Source organism: Oryzias latipes, chromosome 23 (genome assembly GCF_053564925.1).
Source record: "Oryzias latipes strain Hd-rR chromosome 23, Olatipes_Hd-rR_3.1".
Classification (NCBI taxonomy): domain Eukaryota; kingdom Metazoa; phylum Chordata; class Actinopteri; order Beloniformes; family Adrianichthyidae; genus Oryzias; species Oryzias latipes.
Genome location: NC_136259.1, coordinates 22,405,742 through 22,421,517, shown reverse-complemented (window position 1 = coordinate 22,421,517; position 15,776 = coordinate 22,405,742). Strand labels below are relative to the sequence as shown.

The 15,776-nt window shown below is 38.8% G+C and overlaps 1 protein-coding gene across 3 annotated transcripts in view; it reads left to right on the top strand.

Moving 5' to 3' along the window:
• Window positions 1-15,776, top strand: part of LOC101162257 (liprin-beta-1) — a 147,337-nt gene that overhangs the window by 50,743 nt on the left and 80,818 nt on the right. The window lies entirely within an intron of this gene.

Below are 15,776 nucleotides of genomic sequence, written 5' to 3'. Positions count from 1 at the left end.
ATTTTTGTTGCACTGCTAAAGTTAGTCTGGGGCTGTAAGGCAGCGGGAGAATGTGCAAACAAAGGGATGATGGGATATCAGCGGAAGGTTACTTCTGCGCCTAAAAGTCCCGCCACAACTCAGAGGCGAATTACAGATAAACTACTGCCGCTCTGTAAATATGTCTCAGGCAATAACACGTTTTTTGATTATGACTGAACAAGGAATACTCTTAATTAAAATACCACTGGGAGCGCTTTTAAAATAGAGCAAATCATTGGAGGAGGGACTTTAACCTCTGACAACAAATTAATTTAAACTTGTGTGACAAACATCATGTAAGTATACAATGGATTCAGCCAACAGAATAGAGATTAAATATCATTTTCTTCCTTTTTAAATGCACTAAAAATGAAAATGCTGCTGCTTGAATTTACATGGAAACCTAAGTGCAGACTGAGCTCCAGAGGAGTTTAGCTGGAGGGAACGATGCTCAAATTGGGGGAGCCACAGTTATCACGTTTTTCTTTTCATATTCTTTATATTTTGACTCTCACAACAGAAACTCAAACCTTTCATGGTAATAAAAAAAAAGAGATTTCAAAAAACATCACTAAAATCAAATTAAGATTAACTGTCTACATGGGAAACAGTTTGGAGGATCACTTCTTGCTGAAGGGTCTTGCCAGGCTCTTTTTTAATATCATGAACTATCCAGAATATTGCACTAAGTAATTTTTAAGGCACACTTGCTTAATTCAATCAACTCCAATATCTGGACCTGGGCCTGCCTGATATGAGAAAAACCTGCGATATTAGTGATCAATATTGCGATGACGATATAACTTGCGATAAATGAAAAAATAGCAAAAACAACAAAAACATTTCCATTTCACTGCAAAGGTTTAATTTAAATAAGAGACAAAATACCTTAAATTATTCTCCAAATGACCCTCGTCTACATAGGAGGCCAACACCATAAAAGCTCCATCTGATTGGTCAAATGCATGAAGGGATTTATTCAATTATTAAATAGTTCAAGTGCCCATAAGGTTGTTTTAGCACATTTAAGGTTTACCATTTATTGCGATTTTGCAATATATGGATATTGCACAGCTTGAAATCGCGATAACGATAAATTTGCTATTAACTGTGCAGGCCTACTCTGGACCTGACAAGTGATTCCAAACAGCAGAGTAAAGAGCTGATATGCCTGTTGCTAGGGCACTTGGCTGCACTTGTCAATATAAAGTTAGTTTAATAGAAAATGATCTTCAGTGGAAAGCAGCAATACTTTAAAGTACAGATAAAAAAGCTATTGAATTAGTTTCAGTTCTTGCATTGCTGCTTGTGAATGATCATAGAATGGAGGGTAAACAAAAAAGTAAAAATGTCTTCAATAAGGTTTTTTTTTGTAGAGCCACAGAAGAGGTAAAACTCTGATATGAGCTCATTTGAAGGTCAAATTTCATCCCCATGTCCCTGTTATGATCTTGAAATATTTTTATCCGTCACTATAATTAATTTAGATGCAAAATAAAGTATTGAGTCAAATTAGTTTAATAGAAAATGATCTTCAGTGGAAAGCAGCAGTACTTTAAAGTACAGATAAAAAAGCAATTGAATTAGTTCAATTACCATCCAAAGCGCGCGTTCATTTAAAACCAGAAACAGCCACTGCATACAAAATGAGCCAGACTCATACAAAACCAGCTGCATTTGATAAAATGAAATAGTTAAGGTTTTTTTCACTTCACCCACAGCAGGAGCTCCATGCTCATCCAGCTTATCTTAACAGGGTGTTTCTCTTCATTATCGTGGACTCCATGACAGGGGGGGACAAAAATGTGGGCGAGGAAAACTCCATCTGAAACAGGTCAAGATAGTGACAGCATGTGTTACACATAGCTGAGAGGGATTCTGAATACCAGAACCTATCTTTAAAGGGTTTTATCAGGAAAAGAAAATGAACCAAAGCATCAGCACAACTGCAGACTGTGTCATATTTGGTATCTATAAAACTGATCACATTGCTCTTTCTGCATCAGTGTAGGGGCATTTTGAGAACAGTCCAAAACAATTCCAACACAAGAGGATGTTAGAAACAGTTTTATTCAAATGGTCCAGTGGTTGGGATGAGAAAATCGGCAGATCACCACTAGATAACTGCCAGAAGCGCTTTTTAAAAAGCAAAGACGTATAAACATAACATCTAAATATAACCCATATAAGACATTTTTAAACAACAGACTGTTCTAAATTCATACAGTTAAGTTGTGGCCATTAACCTTTTGTAATGGCTGATTTTCATGTTTTTGTGTGACATCCCAAAATGTAACAAGCGTGAAGACCTTATTGAAATCCAGAACAGCATGAATGTGAAGTGAGATTTGTCCTACATACATCGGTTAGATCATTTTTAAGTCTTTGAGTGGAACTAAGCTTTTTATTTTTGCCAGATTTAGTTCAAGGCAACCAGTTCACATCCTGTCTGAGTCTGTCAAAGTGTGTTGAACGTTAACCCACACTGGCCCTTTTTCACACGACCCAAGACTGGCAAGATTCTCCCCTCGCCGAGGCGGCTGGGCTTCGGTGCCACAGACCCGAGGCTAAAATTTCCTTCAAGAGCGCCTCGTCTGTGACATCCGACTCAATCAGTTGCAAACCCTCTGTGCATCAACATACACAAAAATGGTCACAACACCAAACACATCAGTCAAAAATGAAATCTTAAAATAATGAGGGTTTTATCATTTTGAGCTGTATAAAGTTTAGTTTAATAAAAACAAATTTTCACGAAAAGTTTAAAGTATAATAAATAACCAATAAATGACGCATTTTTCTTCCGATCAGGCATTCTTTCCAATTACTTTTGTCCATGTAAACGCAGCTATTTTCTCCGGTGATGTCACACTCACTGGTCCACTTCCCCTATACAGTCAATGGTTTAAGCCAGGGGTCACCCACCCTGCCCCTCGTTGACTACCGCTCTCCTTGTTTTGCAGCTAACCCTGCTTCAGTAATTGCTGCTCACCTGGATCAGATGTGTTCAGTCAATCAGAAATTGGGCTGATTAAATCCAGCTAATCTACTGAAGCAGGATTAGCTGCAATACAAGCAGGGCGGTAGCCCATGAGGAACAGGGTGGGTGACCCCTGGATTAAACCATTAGAAGCTACTCAGTCGGTATATAAAGAGTTTAGGAGAAGCTGGAAAGTTGCAGTTGTCATTAAAATTTGGGTCTAAAAGAGGCATCATTGGTCAAAGTTAAGAAATTGCAAATGATTGTATTTTAGCAAATATCTAAACTAAAAACTGTCCCAGATTTAATCATCTGTGGTTGATCTTAATCAGGTTGACATTATTGAGAGAAGCCTTGTCTCTTTGAAGCTCTGAGTTTCTACGCTTTTCAGTGGAAAGTCCAAATTATTTATGTAAAGTTATTGTACTCAGGAGAAAGAAATACAAAGAAAGCCGTCACAAAATCATCAATCCAGTCAGTTTTCCCAAAAGAACAGCTGATGATTCAGACTGCTCCTGTCGGTCAGTAGTATCCGACTTGACTGGAGGCTTTCAACTGTCCACCTTTTAAAGTCGCCAAAGGCGCAGTCGAGCTATTTTCTCCGGCTACTGCAGCTGACTGGTAATACTTTGAGCTAACAAAATAGAAAATTGAAAAGGAAATAAAAACATTTTATTTTTATAAGAAATATTTATTAAATCAACTTTTCATATCACAAAGCCTTTGTAGTTGATCACAGTTGATAAATTGGAAATGTAAAGGTAGTTTTTAATTGTTCTAGCTTGTTAAAAGCCATCCATAACGGTCGTGAGAAAAAGAAGTTTGCCAACGCTGCAGAAAACATCCCATGAGTCCACATCAGTTGTAAATGGAAGGGGCAGAGTCGTCACCAGCTGCAGCATCAGCTGATTGTTGTTGAGAGGAAACCCTAATGTGCTAATGTTAGATCAGTGTCCTTGTTTTTCAGTATGAACAAGTTAAACAACAGACGTATGGCATGTTTAAAACTAAAAAGCCAAGTCTTGGTAAATATGCGTCAAGTGAAGGAAAATAGGATGTTGATGGACAGCAACCCAATAAAGAGCAGCCTTTTGTGACTGGTCCCAAGAAAACAAACGTGAGTTTTGTTGTTCTGTTTATCTGTCATGATCATGGATGTCAAAGTCCTGTCTTCAAGGGCTGGTGTTTTGCCTTACTGACTGCTTATTACCCAAATTAGGTATTTTTGCCACAAAGAGTCAGGAAAGGCAGGGTCAGTTGGAAAACAGCCAGAACTTGCCCATAAAGACTTTAGCTTTAATTGCTAGTTATAACTATGTATGTGTTAAACAGAGAGGCTGCTTGATCTCCTTTGTGTACACAACCTTCGTCAATCTTTAGCTCCAGTATTGACATTCTTTGGACTACTGTCACACTTGGATTGTTTACACAATCAACAAAAATTAACTGATTCTGTCATGAAGAAAAGCGACTTTCCGCCTCAATGCAATGTAATGCAAGCTGCTTTTTTTTCATGCAAGTATCTGTTAAAATTATGTTAATTTTATGAATATTCTAAGAGTTACAGTACAGCAAAGAGCGCCTGTTATTGAAGTGTTACCGCTGAAGTCTCTGGTGTCAAAGGGTTCAGGCTTATCGTGTTTGATTTTTACTATCTAAGCAAACTAACCGCTAACATTAACAACTAGGGAGTAATTCCTCCATGCGATAGACTGGCGAACCATCTAGGGTGTGCTCCACCTTTGCCCAACAGTAGCTGGGACAGGCTCCAGCAACCCCATGACCACAAAAGGGATTAAGTGGGTTTAGAAGATGGATGGACGGATGAATGGATGAATGCAGCTTTTCCTTTCCACCAGTAGTTTGTCATAATTCTGGAGAGAAGTATCAACTAGAGAATGTACAAAAAGCTTCAATCATGAGATGTAGGGTTTTTCTTAACATCTTTGGTGACATTCTGTACAAAATGTATGGACTTTCTCTCCACAGGCTTAATGCTATTCTTGTTCAGCCAAAACAAAGAAATGTCTGGCAGACTTCCATAAATACGGTTTACCAGGTTGAAAAACATAATTATTCTCTGCTGTTTAAAGCTTAGGTTGACCTAGTGAGATCTATTTACCACCATATGAAAACTGTGAAGTATAAATTTATACAGATGTGTCACGCAACTTATGTTTCTTATACCAGCTACATTTTTTCAACTGCAAACATGAAATTATCATTTTGTCAGTAATTTTCGGCTTATTTCAAACCACAAGTGCTCCTCTGGCTTTCAGAGAGATTTATTTTTATTTCACAGTTTATCCCCAACCTTGAATTTCTGACTAGAGGGAGGTACAAGCAAACGGTCTTGTCTCCTTGACAACATTTGGAGCTCTCTGTCTGTGAGATTGCTTTTGTTTCTGAGTGAATGTTTGCGTGGAGCAGTATCTGTGTCTCAGTCCGCTGGGACACCATAGTTTAGCTAAAAATCAAGAAGTCTTAAAAACCCTTTAATGGCAGTTTTAGTTTACTAATCGGGACTGATAGAAAAAGGGACTACCGGATGATGAAGTGTTACTGCGTGAAAATGCTAATGCGACCTTGAAAACACAAAAGTAATCACTGTCCACTTTATTTGTGTTTCCCCGCTGGTGTTCTCATTAGAAGTCCAAACACAAAGATAGCAGGAAAAAAAGTTCCTCGCAGGAAATACATGTCAGATATCAGAACCACTTTAGGATGTAATTATGTCTGTGGTTGATTGGCAAAACTGTAATTATCAGGTCAAACTGAGACTTTGAGGGTACTTGATTTCATGAGTATTTGTTCTTGTTTTAGGCCTTACAAACTAACACAAAGTGAATAAAATAGTGGAGAGGTTATTCATTGATAATTTGTTGGTTCAAAAAGCCTTACTTTTTGGTTAGCTAGTAATGGATTAGTCGCCAAAAATTGGACACCATTGAGGTTGTACATCACTGCCAAACTCTAGAACTGGTTTATTTTAGATTTACAAATTGATGTAGTTAGGAGCAATAACAACTGGTTAGAAAATTTCTTGTTCAACCTAATTTTGTTTGCATATGATAAACAGTTTTTACAGCGAAAAACAGAGTAAAGTGTCATTAATCAATAGAAACATTCATCTGAACTAACAGAAATTGTTGTTTTTGGTCTGAAATCCCCCCCAAAAAATAGTCTTTGAAGAAAATCCAACAGTACATTTTATAAATCAATACCATAAAAATGTTATGATCAAGAAGTTTTTCTTTAAATCCTACATTACATAATCAAACATTCCTATCTATGATTGAGTTTTGTTTGGTTTTAATACATATTATTGTAATTTGTCTTTTGAAAAATCTTTTGTCCTGTACTCCCCGTACTGTACATCCTAGGATCCAAAAGACAAGTTTAGCAGCTGGTATTTAAACCACCAAAATGTCTGCTTCAGGGGTGTCCAACTCCAGGGCTCAAGGGCCGGCCTCCTGCTGGTTTTCCAGAAATTCTGCCCTATCTGCTGCAGGTTACCTGGATCAGGTGTGTTTAGCCAAAAAGGAGCTTCAATAGCAGGATGGTTGGAAAACATGCAGGACACTGACCCTAGAGACAAAAATCTTTACTGCAAGAGATTCTGATCCTTCGCTTTAGCCATTTATTCTCATTTACAACATAGAATAGGCATAGGCCAGCAGTCAAGAATGTGTTTGAGGTGGCAGGAAGGATGTTTTTGTTTTTTTCCTGTTGGCCGTCATCAAATGAAACCACACAAACATACAAACCCAGACAGGAGAATTCCGCACTTCTCTTCTTCTGCTCTTTACTGAGATTCATGAGTCAGGCACACAAATGCAAAGCTGTAACTGTCAGTCACTGAAAGATTGCACCTTGGATCTTTTTCGAGTTGTGGCTGAGCTGTGATTGAAAGCTCAATATCTCTGCTTGTGTTCTGCTGCTTTGACTTGTGTTAGTTCTATAAAATACACAAAATCCCCTAGATGTTTTGCCAAATGAAAGTTGTGGCTTTACAACCAAAAAAGCCTTTTTAAAAGATTTTTATGCTCAAAAGGTAAATATCTGGTGGAGGTACAGCTACCGTCAGTAGTTCACGAGAAATTCACCTCTGTATTGTGGGCCGGACTGATGGCGTGGAGTAAACCTGCCTTGACGTCCCATCATCCTTTTGTTTACACTTTCTCCCGCTAGCTTACAGCCCCTCACAACTCAAAAATAAAATTAAGAGTGCAACAGAAATGACGAGCAATAATGCAGTTTTGACGAGGATGCCAGCTAAGAAAAGGAAAACAAAGACATACATGCATCTATTTGTGTGCGAGTGGATGCATCAGAATGGAGTGGAGCAGGGAGCTTGTGGCCCACCAACTGTTACACCGACTTCACTGCTGCAGGCTTTTTCCAATGGATTTTTTCCCGTCTGCAATTTTTTTCATAAATGTTCTTCATCATACATTGGATTGGGTTTTTAAAGTATTTTTTTTGTCATTTTTCCATGGATTATGAGCTTCTTTTTCACAATATTATTGTCAAGAAGCTACTCTCCCTGACCCTGACTTATTATTGCATTTCCTAAAAAAAAAATCTGACTTTTAGTAATAGCCTGTATTTAAATGGCAATGTAGTTTACTTAATTCATGTATATTATAAAGATCTTTTCCTCAACAAATGTCATTTGCAGACTTCTCTGACTGACATTTTTCATGTCAGTCCATTGACAACTTGACATTTTACATAAGTTGTCAGACTCACCATCTTCCTGTCTACTTTGAGAAGCAAATTCTATACTACATATGAGAAAGAGTTACACTTGTGGATGTTCCTGGAATATCTGAGCTTTTCTGCGCCTTTTTACATCATTGTGCCATAAATTTTCTCCTCTTTGTCAAACACTTTGTGGTGTCTACTGCGAGATTCCAACTGTTCTTGATGATTTCAGAGCAAGGAAGAACTTCAGGTCATCCGGAGTGCAAAAGGAAACATGCAGATAAAAGCACACACCTTAGTCACATACACTCACATGGCAAGTTGTGGGGGTTGTAGGGGGTTTCTGGGTTTTCTGGCGGGTCAGAGAGAGAAGGGGCTGCATCGTAGGGGGAGCGCAGGTGTGTCTTCAGTTCCCCTGAGGCTCGCTCGGCTACCTCAAGGCACGTCATGAAAATAGAACGCACCATTGCCATGTGTGTAGTAATGTATATTTAAGTATTAGTAAGGCTAATGTAGTTGTACGTACTTATGATGTTTGGGTGATGCTGTCATACTGTGACCCTACTCTACACTGAGGTGCGTATACTGCCCTCTTACTGACTGCACCTGAATGCTGCATGCACAGGGTGTACAGGTGATACATTCTAGCCATAGGACGGCCCACACAAGCGGCACTCTGATTCTCTAACTTCTAACAGTCAGGCTGCAGCGCAAGGAGCTCACACTTATGTAAAACTACAAATAATGAGCTCCTTGTGCAGTTTGAAGACGACCTGCCGCTCAAACCCCAAATATTTTTTCATGGTAGTGCAAGTTATTCAAGTAATAAACTGGCCAATCATATGCCTCTATAAAAGTATGAGGTCTGTTGTCAAACGTTCCAAATGTTGGATTGACAGATTCTCCAGAGCCCGCTTTCAACTGGTCAGTGTGTCGCCTCCCAACAAGCTCAATCCTGATTGGCAAGAGTGGTTGCCATAGAAATGTTCATCTGACCGACTTGACTAATCAGTGCTTACGGAGGTCGTCTACGGCGCATCGTGACAAAGTGGTGACTGAATTGACTTAATTTGGTTGGAGCCAAAGGAAACCATTTTCCATGGAAGACATCTCACCCACATACAATCAGTGGCTAAAACACAGTTGAGTAGCACAAAAACAACAAAAAAGGCTCCCAGGTGTCAAGTTTGTCCTCTAGCTTCATGAATCCCCATTTTCACATCTCTGAGTTAAGCACCTTAAAAGTTGCATGGTTGATACCCATATTAACTCGGTATCACCAACACATAGAGGTTCATATTTTCTATAGATTTAACATAAAAATACTGTATGTTGATAAATTAATGACAAATTTTTTCTTTTGTCTTTGATCCATGGATCTGTTCTGTATTGTGAAACTTTTATTGTTTTGAGGAGACTTTTTAAACTCAAATCTGACTGGTAACCTCAGATTTGAAAACTCCTTTGCAGCTTCAAAAACAATTCCTTTCAGAGTACCGGTAGTTTTTTCTTGAGGATTGTGTACATTAACATTGGAGCCAACAATCATAATGACAACTCTCTTGTAATCAAAAACTTATATTAGTCCCTTCTATAGACTGTGTTGGTTTTACTGACATGCATTGACTTCTTTTTAATAACTTTCCAGTTAGTTTGGATAGGAAATTATATTAGCATTGATTAAAAAACACTATGAATTTTGCTGACACCTACAGCTGTAGAAAGCTGATCATTACAAGCACTTTTAGTTCTCATGATCTCATTTGAACTCAATCCTTTTATTAGCTTCAGGGCTGTAACTGGACATAAACCTTAACCTTTGAGAAAATGAATAAATGGCCAAACTAAGCTATCAGTTTCTAGAACTGGCAGGGTCAGGTCCTTTTAGACCTGAAGATTTGATGATGTCATGTCAATCCAAAGACTACACACTTATCTGAGAGCAATTTCTATCTGAGATCCACAAAATGAAATGCCAAAGTTCATAAAATGATGGCCTCCCAGTTGGACTTTGTGTCTACCCTGCACTTTAAATGTAAACATAGCGTGTATTTTCTATTGGCCCATTCTTCACTGACTGATCTACATGGGAAACAACCCCCTAGTGGTTAATCAGTGAACTGCCTCCGGCATCACTGACTTTTGTCAGCTTTGTTCACTAAGTCCTGCCGCTTGTAGCACACCCATAAAAGAAATGTGCATGAACTTTTTTGCTCCATGGGGCTCACTAAGTGGTCTTCAACCCTGATATTTTGTGTGAGCCCCGTATAGGTTTGACTTTTTTTTTTTTTTGCCTGCAGACAGCCTGTATCTACCTGTTAGGGCAATTGTGACTAAGGCATAAGATGTTACCAATTGAGAAAACTGCACATTTAGTGGTTCCTAAAGTCTTAGGTTGTAAATCCATGTGTAAGATGGAGCGAGGATGGAGTCTGAGAATGTCAAATGTCACGGTAAATGTCAACGAAGTGTCCTCCAGAGCTGCGGTGTCTGTGGGTACGTTAGACGGTATAAAGTGTTCACTCTGTTCATCAGGAGACAGAAAGCGGAAGAAACGGTATACTACTTTTTAAAAAGGAAAACACACTCTTTTGACATTTCTGTTTTGTTTCTTTTTTAAGTTAATGAAGTTGCTGATAGTGTTTCATAAGCAGGTGGCAGAAGAGCCTCACAGCGCCTGACAGGCTCTTAGAACACGGTCCGTTACGTTGGCTGACATTAAAGGAGACGACGAGTGAGAAATGATTTCATCATTAACATTCATGAGCAGGAGCACGGGTGGCTTCCAGCATGCAGCGCTACAGCCTGAGACAAAGCACACACAAGCACAACACTGAAATTACAGCCCTAATTGATTATTTTAGAGACAAAAACATCATCAGAAATCTAAATGCATGAGCACAGAGAGGAGAGACTGTCCTCTGTGAGTGTCAGGAAGGAAAGTCGTTTCCTTCAGACGCCAGGTTGATGTTTACCTTTAATAGTTTCAGTGCACCTTGTTGATTCTTCTTATCACGGCAGCTTCCACTGTCATTGTCTTGACATTTTCGTTCATTCCAAGCCGGATTGACTGAGGCTGGATCAATTAGCTTCTAAACAGTTTAAAGAGACCTACTGGAGGCTCCTGAAAACATTTCTTTTTTTTTGGTAATTATTCTCACGACTCTTTTCCCGCTGAGTGCTATTTGGAAGATTTAAAAGTGTCAACAACATTGGAGGGATTATCGTCTTGTGTTAGCGCACCCCAGTGAGTGGCGCCTACATGCTCGACATAGTTTGTGAAACGAGAAGACACTAAGCTGGATAAACATAAAAACACCGAATGGTTTTCCTGTCAAAACTGTAAAGGTAAAAAACATGCCGGTACAGAACTAAAAGTGCTGCTGGCTCTACTTTAATCTAAAGTTGTCTTTAAATGTTTCCTATCTTTAGTGGCTAAAGAATGGTTGTAAACATTTTCTTAACTTGTCTTATATGAAGCTACAAAAAGCCCTAAAGTGTTTGAATTGCTGTGATGTTCAGGAACTCTCAACATAATTATATGTTTTTGCTCAAAGCGTGAAGTGATGCTTTTTTAATTCAGTGTTAATAGCTTTAAATGCATTGAATTTATGTTGAACTCGAGGCTTGAGAGTTTCATATTGGCATTTCAGTAAAAGCATCAGTTCTTTAAAAGGATTTGCATTTAAAAGATCTCATTTGTACAATTTGTACTTTTTCTTAATAACTACTGTCATATTAAAATGTTTATTTCGTATTTGATTTGGAAAAGTTTTATGAACACTTTTGCTTGAATGAATAAACACTATTTATGAAACACTTTAGAACGCCATCGGGGTGCTTTATATTAGGAAGAAAGACAAAATTATATATATATATATATATATATGTATATATATATATATATATATATATATATATATAATGAGCTAATTGAGGACAAGAACTGTGCAAGTATGTTCATGTTGAGCACACACCAGTATATAAGTATGTACATGTCTATGTACTCTCATCGGCCACTTTATTAGGTATACCTTATTGGACCTCTTTTGCCTTAATCCTTGGTGGCATCGATTCAACAAAGTCCTAGAAACATTCCTCAGAGGGTTTGGTCCATATTTACATGACAGCATCACACACTTGCTGCAGATTTGTTGGCTGCACATCCGTGACGTTTTGATGCTGCCAGAGGGACTTTCTGAGAGACTGCAGAGTTGATGCTGCAAGTGTCCTTCTGGGGGCGATGTCTGGTTTTAGGTCACCATTAGCCGTCACTATAGATCCCAGGTATGCAAAGCTCTTTACAGGCTCGATGAGATCTTTGCCAAGCCGGAGGGGCGGTGGGTCAGGGCCATCACCAACTTGCATAAATTTGTCTAGTTCACATGGAGAACAAACGTCTTTGCTTCTTCCCTGTAAATGCCCGGAGCACACGGTCTTCCCTCTTCCCATCCGACGCAAGTCATTTTGCAGTTTAATCCAGAAGCTGCACGCTGGAAACAACCTCGAGCCAAACCCCGTACTCCGTGGACAGACATCATTGTGGGAGACGTTAAACCTTATGGGGTTAATTGAAGGATGCTGAGCTTCTGGCACAAGACAGGAAAAAATGGAAAACTCTTGTTTTTCTGGTCGGCTCTACGCACCGTTAAGGGACATCGCCCCCATGACATCCATAATGCCAATCTTCCATGGCACCACATCCCAAAGGTTCTCTATTGGGTGGAGATCTGGTGACTATGGAGGCCATTTGAGGCCAGTGAACTAATTAAACTTACTCAATAAACCAGTGTGAGATGATTCCAGCTTTATGACATGGTGCCTCATCCTGCTGGAAGTGGCCTCAGAAGATGGAACACTGTGGTCAAAAAGGGATGGACATGGTCACCAACAATACTCAGGTTGTGGAAGTGTAACTATGCTCAGGGGGTTGAAAGTGTGCCATGAAAATATCCCCCACACCATTATAGTACCACTACCAACCTCAACTGTTGTTGATGTCAAATTCTGACCCAACCATCCGAATGTCGCACCAGAAATTGAGCAATCAGACCACACAATGTTTTTCCAATCTTCTACTGTTCAGTTTTGGGGAGTCGTGTGAATTTTAACCCCAGTATCCTGTTTTTAGCTGACAGGAGTGGCACCCGGCGTGGTCTTCTGCTGCTGTTGTCCATCTGCCTGAAAGTTGGGGGTGTTGTGCGTTCAGAGATGCTCTTCTGCAAACCTGGTTTGTAACCAGTGGTTCTTTGAGTTCCTGTTGCCTTTCTATCAGCTGGAACCAGTCTGGCCATGCTCCTCTGACCTCTGCCATCAACGAGGCATTTTCAACCACAGTCCTGCCGCCCAATGGATATTTTCTCTTTTCCGGACCATTCTCTGGAAACCCTAGATTTCAAAGTCACTTCAGTCTCCTTTTTCTTCCTCATTCTGATGCTCGGTTTAGACTTCAGCAGATTGCTTTCCATCTTTGCCTTATTCTCAAAAGATAAAAATGTCCAAAGTGTATTTTATTTTTTCAATGAAATGCATTTTTAATCATATCTCCTCTGATTCCTCTGAACTTGGTTCTTGAATCATAAATATTTTATTTAATTTGTTTATTTTGATGCCAGTTTACAGTGTCTTCAAGCACAGTTGGTGGGAAAGAAGTGCCAAGTAAAATAACCTGACACTAATTGAATCTTGCCAGAAGTCATGTTTGGAAATGACCTGGTTTGTTAAAAACTGCACTACACACAGTAAAGTTCAGTCTGTTACATAATAGAAGGGTTTTTAACTTTCAGATTAGAAAGATTTGGTTTTAATTATGACAAACTAACCTTTACCCAACAGACGCTTTGTCTTGTCACAGTCTGAAAAATGCAACTTTAATGACCAATAAGAACATGTAGTTGAAAGTGTCTCACCATGCAGGAAGCAGCAAAATGGGAAATTTATTTCAAGGAAAAGTTAGGAAATGACTCAATTTCCAATATAAATGTCATTAAATGGTGAAAATGATGAAGCCTGAGCACTGCAGGCTCTTAAATGCTCTGATGTCCAAATAAAACGTTTTCTTTAAAAACATGTTTTTCCTCACCTCTAACAGACAGAATTCTGTTATAAATTAAAAAAACAGTTTGAATAAGTAAGTTTAAAATGATAGTCTGTTTTCCATTCGGCTGTTAACGCAGAATTATTGCATGATATGAATTGGAGCATTTATTGTGCCAAAGTGAACACAGTTTGCATTCAGGACTATTTAAAAAGGAGCTACGGGGGCCTGCAGGGGAAAAAAACTAAAGCTTAATTATTGGACAGTTTTATCCATTTAACAGATAGAATTTTTCATTCTCTCACTATTTATTTTAATGATTGAAAGTAGTTCACTTTCAGGTGGGCTCTTAACTGAAACCTGTTTCATTCCCAGCGTGAGGCTGGTCTTATTTAATCTCAGATTCCTAATGGCTCTGTGCTTTAATTAGAGCGTTTAAAGGTTAACTGCCAGGTCTGCGGCGGCATCAGCAACAGTCAGCTCAGACTCCATCACATTCTGTGTGTGTGTGTATGCGTGCTAAAAGCTTCAATATTTGGTATAGTTCAAGATGCAATTTTCCATTCCTAACTTTCAACATTAGTCCTTTCAAATTTCCTGTACTTTTCTACAGACAAACACACAACTGAGTCTAAATGCAGTTACTGTAAGTGACCAAAAGTGGGACAATAAATCTATGAAAACCTTTTTTTCATTTTTTATTTAGTGATAAAACTGCAAGACAGTTTACTCATGTAATGCCGGCTCGTATAAATCCGTTTCCTCATTGTTTTTCTGCCGTTTTTGTGATGGCAATCGATCATTTGCAAATATTAGTTTTGCTAAACCTAATTGTACTTAATCGCTTCCATAGTCAAATTATGTGTGCTGCATTAGTAAAAGATATTAGTTACATCCTCCTGACTGCCAGAGAAAAAACGTTTTCCGGTCAAAACTTGTTCAAATTTACCAAAAACTACAAATCCCAGAGCTCCTCCCATTCTCATTTGCCATCTTGATAGTTCCCAAATGTCCTCTACAGATACCAAAAAGAGTTTATTCAGTAGTATGCAGCGGTTGGGAGATACTCAGGTTTAGGACTGTCCTTTACACACCATAAACTTGCATATTTAGGAGGATACTGCGAAAATAAAAGAAAAATCCAAATCTCCTTAAAACTGTGTAGAAGGTAAAAATAATTCTACATTTGGACTATTGTTCCAGCTAACTGACATAAAAAAGATAAACGTGTTTTTACACTTTTTGATTTTCAAATTTTAGTTATAAACGGAATAATTAAATAATAAATTAGAAAAACATATTGTTGTAATATTGTGAAAGAAAAAGCCTGGAACAAGATTTATGAGATTTGCACCACTTTGGCCTTTTGCACCAAGCCTATTCCAACTGTAAGCGGTGGTCATGCGCTAGGAAACAGTAGGAAAAAGGAAGAAAAAAAAAGGCAGCCCTTCCCCGCTTGTCCATTGTGAACACAATGTGCTAAAATGGCAAGAACCCACATTTAGCGCATTCTTGCCTGGTGTGTCCGTAACTTTAGAAATACCACAGCAACCCCACATAATGATTGAACCACCATCCGACACCTCCAGTTGAGCCTCATTATATTTTGTTATAGTTTTGTATTCTGAATGAATTAAAGTTGTATTTTGTTAAGGTTCCCTTTTAACTCCACAGTAAAAATCTTAACAGCTCAAATGACTAAAACTCTTATTCTCTTGATATTGTTGAAGCCCGGAAATACTTTAAAATTCATCCATCTTCAGAATCACAGCTAATGTTGGGGGAAGGTGGGGTGGACCCTAAACATGTTGACGATTTGTTGCACAGCCACACATTTATGCCCACATCTAGGTGGAATTTAGAGCTACTTTTGGACACGTTTTTGGACAGTGGGAGAAAGCCCAGAGATAACCCATGCATCCATAGGATGAATATGTAAACTCCACACAGAAAGGTCCCAGCTTGGATTGGAACCAAGGCCTTATCAATGTGAGAAAGCACGCCAACCCTATTGCCAGCATGTAGCCATTA